Below are 8,646 nucleotides of genomic sequence, written 5' to 3' on the forward strand. Positions count from 1 at the left end.
CAGTCCCTATAATAGATTATATTGTTAATGTGTATGATAAGAGAACAGATTCCTGCAATGAATGGATTCAGGCCTGACTGCAGCATGCATTTGAGTGATAGGTGTTGACCAGACAAAGGCAGTAGGTTGTGATTTGACTTTTCTTTCAAATTTCTAAATTGAAATGTAGCCCAGCATAACCCAGGTGAAGGCAGTTTCAGGTTGGATATTTGCGCTTTCAAACCACTTGAGCCACAGACTTCCAAATATGTTGGAAAAATTGCGCACAACACATTGCACAGGTCTTATTTTCACGATTTGGACATTAATTCGCTTTCCAAAGCTAATAAAGGTGGAAATGTGAGCAGCATTCCTATTCCTAGTTGAATTAGTTAGGGAGCGTAAACAAAGTATGTTTTTTTTTATTAATTTTTTTTACAATCGAATTTCAATAGCTCCTTGGTCATGTGACCTACTGACCTCAACCAAGGTTCAGAATGCCCACTGACTACCCTTCTATATTGCACACCCTTTAGTTTGTCTATTTTCATCTCACGGTTTTACATTAATTTTTTTAAACGTTTTTTTTATATTTCAATAGTTCCCTGGTCATGTGACCTACCACCCTAAATACATGATTGTCCACTCACTGTGCCTTCATATCGCACACTCTGTTGTTTGTCTACTTTCATCTCACTCTATTAGACTTAAATCTGTAAGCATGAGACCCAGTAGGTATGGACATTGCTGCACGGTGGACACCCACACTCGGAAGTCATTTGGGGAAAAAGAGAGTATATAGCTACTTTTTTTAATCTCCTGTAAATTATTCAGTGCCTATATATATAAATATAATTTAGGCTGTGTGTAGAATGGGGCATAAAGGAAATTACCTCTACTAGATTATGCTGGTAAGGAAAACAGCATACAGTTTTGGCCTGTGTATTCATTTGCCTATAACTAATCAGAATTCCATTATGTTTACATAGAAAATAGAATACTTCAAAATGAGAAGATCCCGCTATTGGAAAAGACGACTGGGTGGACATAAAGTGGAAAGTAGGGGGAAATAACTCCCACCATGCAGCAGGACACCTTCAGGTTTGTAGTTATATTTTCAATAATGAATGGTTAGCTGTTATGTGACAATTAGGTCAAAAACTCTATTTTATTTTTTGGTGTAGATGACCAAGGAAGTTGCACAGAACTTAGTTTTGTTTGATAAAATCAATTTTTATATTCAAATGTAGGAACTGGGTTCTACAGTTTGAACCCCTGCTGTCTCTGGCTCCACACCCACCCCGCCCGGCCATCTAGATGTGTGAAAGTTAGTGTATAAGCTAATGATCCATCATGTATGACATTCCTGGGAGTGTGTAAACTTACATTTTGTATTACCATATCATATTTGTATGTTCTCTATAGTTATGTACTTGAAAATGTATCAATTGACCAATTTGGCATATTTGGGCAGACTTTATACAAAATAGTCCAGTATTGCAATGCTTCACTGGATCAATCTGAAAATTTGCACACACACTGCTGCCATCTAGTGGCCAAAATCTAAACTGTGCCTAAACTGCAATATTATATTGTGGCCTTTCTCTTGCATTTCAATAAATAGAAAATGCATGTTTTTTTGTTTGTATTATCTTTTTTATTTTACCTTTATTTAACTAGGCAAGTCAGTTAATAACAAATTATTATTTACAATGACGGCCTACACCGGCCAAACCCGGACAACGCTGGGCCAATTGTGCGCTGCCCTATGGGACTCCCAATCACGGCCGGTTGTGATACAGCCTGGAATTGAACCAGGGGGTCTGTAGTGACACCTCAAGCACTGAGATGCAGTGCCTTAGACCGCTGCGCCACTCGGGAGCCCCCTATTACCAGATCCAGTCTGGTCCTCTGTAGCTCAGCTGGTAGAGCACGGCGCTTGTAACGCTAAGGTAGTGGGTTCGATCCCCGGGACCACCCATACACAAAAAAAATATGTATGCACGCATGACTGTAAGTCGCTTTGGATAAAAGCGTCTGCTAAATGGCATATTACATTTTTATTACATCTAATGTGTTGTATTCTCCTACATTAATTTCAAAAGTGTTTCCTTCCAAATGGTATCAAGAATATGCATATCCTTGCTTCAGGTCCTGAGCTACAGGCAGTTAGATTTGGCTGTCATTTTAGGCCAAAATTGAAAAAAAGGGCCTGATCCTTAAGAGGTTAACATGTTTATAATCTTTTGACAACAGTGACGGCATGTAAGACAATTTATAATATAACACAATGGATGGCTAATTCGTCATACTGCATTGATATTTGATTTGATTTATAACGTGTTACGATTTACTATGTTTTAGATTGAATGTTTTGCATGCCAATGGTGGTTCCATGTGCTGTGCCTAGGCATGAATACAAAATACAGTGGGGGGAAAAAGTATTTAGTCAGCCACCAATTGAGCAAGTTCTCCCACTTAAAAAGATGAGAGAGGCCTGTCATTTTCATCATAGGGACACGTCAACTATGACAGACAAATTGAGAAGAAAAAATCCAGAAAATCACATTGTAGGATTTTTAATGAATTTATTTGCAAATTATGGTGGAAAATAAGTATTTGGTCACCTACAAACAAGCAAGATTTCTGGCTCTCACAGACCTGTAACTTCTTCATTAAGAGGCTCCTCTGTCCTCCACTCGTTACCTGTATTAATGGCACCTGTTTGAACTTGTTATCAGTATAAAAGACACCTGTCCACAACCTCAAACAGTCACACTCCAAACTCCACTATGGCCAAGACCAAAGAGCTGTCAAAGGACACCAGAAACAAAATTGTAGACCTGCACCAGGCTGGGAAGACTGAATCTGCAATAGGTAAGCAGCTTGGTTTGAATAAATCAACTGTGGGAGCAATTATTAGGAAATGGAAGACATACAAGACCACTGATAATCTCCCTCGATCTGGGGCTCCACGCAAGATCTCACCCTGTGGGGTCAAAATGATCACAAGAACGGTAAGCAAAATCCCAGAACCACACGGGGGGACCTAGTGAATGACCTGCAGAGAGCTGGGACCAAAGTAATAAAGCCTACCATCAGTAACACACTACGCCGCCAGGGACTCAAATCCTGCAGTGCCAGACGTGTCCCCCTGCTTAAGCCAGTACATGTCCAGGCCCGTCTGAAGTTTGCTAGAGTGCATTTGGATGATCCAGAAGAGGATTGGGAGAATGTCATATGGTCAGATGAAACCAAAATAGAACTTTTTGGTAAAAACTCAACTCGTCGTGTTTGGAGGGACAAAGAATGCTGAGTTGCATCCAAAGAACACCATACCTACTGTGAAGCATGGGGGTGGAAACATCATGCTTTGGGGCTGTTTTTCTGCATAGGGACCAGGACGACTGATCCGTGTAAAGGAAAGAATGAATGGGGCCATGTATCGTGAGATTTTGAGTGAAAACCTCCTTCCATCAGCAAGGGCATTGAAGATGAAACGTGGCTGGGTCTTTCAGCATGACAATGATCCCAAACACACCGCCCGGGCAACGAAGGAGTGGCTTCGTAAGAAGCATTTCAAGGTCCTGGAGTGGCCTAGCCAGTCTCCAGATCTCAACCCCCATAGAAAATCTTTGGAGGGAGTTGAAAGTCCGTGTTGCCCAGCGACAGCCCCAAAACATCACTGCTCTAGAGGAGATCTGCATGGAGGAATGGGCCAAAATACCAGCAACAGTGTGTGAAAACCTTGTGAAGACTTATAGAAAACATTTGACCTGTGTCATTGCCAACAAAGGGTATATAACAAAGTATTGAGAAACTTTTGTTATTGACCAAATACTTATTTTCCACCATAATTTGCAAATAAATTCATTAAAAATCCTACAATGTGATTTTCTGGAGAAAAAAAAATCTCATTTTGTCTGTCATAGTTGACGTGTACCTATGATGAAAATGACAGGCCTCTCTCATCTTTTTAAGTGGGAGAACTTGCACAATTGGTGGCTGACTAAATACTGTAGTTAAACAGTGAAGAACACAAATTGGAAGTGCTGTCTTTGTTGTTGAAAATGTATGCTATACCCCATCCACACTGAAGAGGCTCTGAAATGTACGTCAACCAGGGATAAAGACAAAGTTAACACTGTGAAATGTTTTGTACTTATTTGAATTGTTTGAAATGTTGGAAAATATTAAAGATCTACAATTTCTGTTTAATTTGTCAATATTCATTTTAATTCATTGATTATCTGGCCACCATTATTGTGGTTACATGTTCAGTATACACTACCGTTCAAAAGTTTGGGGTCACAGACTTTTTTTTGTCCATTAAAATAACATCAAATTGATCAGAAATACAGTGTAGACATTGTTAATGTTGTGAATGACTATTGTAGCTGGAAACGGCTGATTTTTTATGGAATATCTACATAGGCCGTACAGAGGCCCATTATCAGCAACCATCAGTCCTGTGTTCCAATGGCACGTTGTGTTTGCTAATCCAAGTTTATCATTTTAAAAGGCAAATTGATCATTAAAAAACCCTTTTGCAATTATGTTAGCACAGCTGAAAACTGTTGTGCTGATTAAAGAAGTAATAAAACTGGCCTTCTTGAGACTAGTTGAGTATCTGGAGCATCAGCAATTGTGGGTTTGATTACAGGCTCAAAATGGCCAGAAACAAATAACTTTCTTCTGAAACTCATCAGTCTATTCTTGTTCTGAGAAATGAAGGCTATTCCATGCGAGAAATTGCCAAGAAACTGAAGATCTCGTACAACGCTGTGTACTACTCCCTTCACAGAATAGCGCAAACTCCGGGATGCTGACCTTCTAGGCAGAGTTGCAAAGAAAAGCCATATCTCAGACTGGCCAATAAAAATAAAATATTAAGATGGGCAGTCTGAGATATGGCTTTTTCTTTTGAACTCTGCCTAGAAGGTCAGCATCCCCGAGTCGCTCTTCACTGTTGACGTTGAGACTGGTGTTTTGCGGGTACTATTTAATGAAGCTGCCAGTTGAGGACCTGTGAGGCGCCTGTTTCTCAAACTAGACCCTCTAATGTATTTGTCCTCTTCCTCAGTTGTGCACCGGGGCCTCCCATTCCTCTTTCTATTCTGGTTAGAGCCAGTTTGCGCTGTTCTGTGAAGGGAGTAGTACACAGCGTTGCACAAGATCTTCAGTTTCTTGGCAATTTCTCGCATGGAATAGCCTTCATTTCTCAGAACAAGAATAGACTGACGAGTTTCAGAAGAAATGTCTTTGTTTCTGGCCATTTTGAGCCTGTAATCGAACCCACAATTGCTGATGCTCCAGATACTCAACTAGTCTCAAGAAACACAACGTTCCATTGGAACACAGGACTGATGGTCGCTAATAATGGGCCTCTGTACGCCTATGTAGATATTCCATTAAAAATCTGCCGTTTCCAACTACAATAGCCATTTACAACATTAACAATGTCTACACTGTTATTTTAATGGACAAAAAAATTGCTTTTCTTTTCGAAAACAAGGACATTTCTAAGTGACCTCAAACTTTTGAACGGTAGTGTGTGTATTGACCAGCAAACCCACTGCAACCTACCTTACTGGCCGTGCAGTTCACTCTCCATCTTTGCTTTGGACAATTAATAACTAAGAGTTATTTAACAAATAATAATAATGTACTTTGCCCTTTTCCTTTATGGTTGATATTAACGATGAAAGGAGATGTTCTCTTTCTCTCTCCTATTGTGTTCCGCTGTTAAATACTGTGGCAAAATAAAGACTTAAGGAAAGGGAAAATAAGTACTCAGAACTACCAATTATTATAGATAAATATTAAAGAAAAGGGTCAACACAACACTGGACTGAACCCCCTAATTGTCAAACTAATATTAATGTACAACAATATAGAAGATACATAACTAGAGGTTATGCAATATGGGTATATATCCACAGAACACTTCTTAGGTGTGTAATTGACGTGACCAAGGAGCTATTGAAATTCAAAACTATGAAACATTTACGTAACACAGCGTGAGATTACAGTACACAAACAAGAGTGTGCAATATAGAAGGGTAGTCAGTGGGCATTCTGAACCTTGTAGCTCAGTTGGTAGAGCATGGCGCTTGCAACGCCAGGGTTGTGGGTTCGTTTCCCATGGGGGGGCCAGTATGAAAATGTATGCACTCACTAACTGTAAGTCGCTCTGGATAAGAGCGTCTGCTAAATGACTAAAATGTAAATGTTTGAGGTCAGTAGGTCACATGACCAGAGAGCTATTGAAATTCGAAACAATGAAAAACATGTAAAAATTAATGTAAAATCACCTGAGATGAAAATTGACAAACAAAAGGGTGTGCAATATATAAGGCTAGTCGGTGGATATTCTGACAGCAGTTTGAGGGTTGTAGGTCATATGACTAAGGAGTTATTGAAATGTGAAACTTTAAACAATTCTCTTAAAATCTCATGAGATGCAAAAGGGTGTTTGAGGAGTGTGGGTCACATGACCAAGGCGCTATTGATTTTTAATTTTTTTTTAAATTAAATGTTAAATAGTGCGATATGTGTCTCTGTCATAGGATTAGCTATAACCCGTTTAGAAAGTTTTAGGAGTAATCGTTAAAGAGCTATTGAAATCTGAAAAATTAGATTTGTCACTATGTTGACGGTCCCTAACTGCTGTTGGTGGACGTAAGGAATAATACAGGCGAATATCCAACCTGAATTTGTCTTTACATCGGTCCCAGCATATGGTAGGCAATTTATATAACGTAACATTTCATGAGCAAGGCTAACGGCATATTGACTAAAGCTCAGGTGTGCATGTGGAGTTAAACATGTTCGGATGGGGTGGAGTTAATTGTTGCTGGCGCAGAAAAAAAAACGTGACAATCAATTGAACTTTGAAACTTGGAGCAAACAGACAGAATGGCCACCGACTTTACTCAGGATTCGGTGTTGTACTTTCTCCAATTGAAGGGTGGGAGAGTGAAGAACTCTGAACTGTTGGCGCACTTCAAAACGTTCCTTCGGGACCACGAGAACCAGACGCACAACCGGCAACTGTTTAAAAAGTTTGTGAACTCTGTGGCTGTGGTGAAACCAGAGGAGGGAGTATCATACGTTGTGCTCAGGAAGAAATGTCTGGGGCAGGTTGCTGGAGACATCGCTTCCGCATACCACTCAGCAAAGACCCCCGCTAGACAACAACCTGCGCCACAGGCGAGACCGAGAGAGAGAGACCACTCACCGAGAGCTCCCGTAAACCGAAACCAGGAGAGAGGTCAGAAGGGACTGATTGAGACGCACTTTTATGAATTACACGTTCCACTAGGCGACACCAACCAACTCGCCGACAAGGTTTTAGCCTCGGCTGGAATTGTCAACAACAACAATGTGGAAACAACTATCAATTTCGAAAAGCCTATCCAAAGCTCCACGCCACATGTTCCAGACCATGCTCCGCCTCCTGTATTCAACCGAGAAGCACCATTCCTCCCATCTTACAATGCAGCAATATCGAAGAGGTCAGAAGATGGGAGTGGTCAGAGCTTTGAAGCAGAATGGGACCTGAATCACAAAGGTATTTACATCAGTGGTTCCAAACTTGGCCAGCAGTCAAAAGAACCAAAGAGGAAGAGGTCCTATCCGCCGCCTGAGTTCCTATACACAGAGGTGGAACCTCAGGCGCCTCACCTAGCACACGTGCAACAGAATGCAGTGCAGCCACAGATGAAGACTTCTGAAGCTGACCACAGAAGACCATCTGCAGCATGGCCACTGTTCACCACTCTAGAGCATGCCAGCTCCTCTCCTTGTATAGCTGATGGTCACAGTCCTCCTGCTGAAGCTCCACGCGTTCCCCTTCCCACTGGCCTCCAGGTGACGCGGAGTAACGGCAACCTGGATGGCAGTTACCACCTCCACCATAGGATTCCACAGCGGCCCAGACCAAAAAAAGATGGACTCCCAGCAGCGCCGCTGCACGCTACACCTGCCTCTCAGCTGACGCAGACCAACGGCGGCCTACCCAGTCCACAGAAGGATGGAGTCCCAGACCCTGTTCCTGACATCCAGTATCCGGAAGAGAGAAGAGCTGCTGTTGCCCAGTCCAGGACCCAGCCCCTGCCTTTCCAGCACAGCCTACCCCTGGACTCTGCCTACCAGTACCACACTCCTGCTGGGTCTACTGGTGGTTCTGGGAACCCTGAGCACCACCACCACCACCACTACCAGGCCAGCTCTGGCCTCTCCTCCAGTCACAGCCACAGCAGCCTCCCCCTACCCCCATCACTGGACTCCAGGGATGAGTGGACCCAGGGCTCCCCTAGAGAGGAGTGGGCCAGCGATGAAACCCTCAGCTACCGGGACCTGGACTACCCAGGTGAGCAGCAGAGGGTCAAAGTGTACGAGATTCTCCGCCGTGGCCAGGAGGCCCAAATGCTCTCTCAGATGCACCGCGCTGAGAGGAGAGTCCCCTGGCCTCACCATCACTCCACCGGTTACCTTGACGACAAGGCGGACAGAGCATCGTCATGGCACCACTCCACAGGTAATCTCCATGATGACGACGGGTCCGAGTCCATTGAGTCCACCTCTCTTCCTGGTTCAGACCCCGAGCCGTTCCTCCGACCCCCTGTTCGGCGAATCAGCAGCCGGTTCCGCAGCCGTATGTGC

This window comes from Coregonus clupeaformis, chromosome 9 (assembly GCF_020615455.1).
Source record: "Coregonus clupeaformis isolate EN_2021a chromosome 9, ASM2061545v1, whole genome shotgun sequence".
Taxonomy (NCBI): domain Eukaryota; kingdom Metazoa; phylum Chordata; class Actinopteri; order Salmoniformes; family Salmonidae; genus Coregonus; species Coregonus clupeaformis.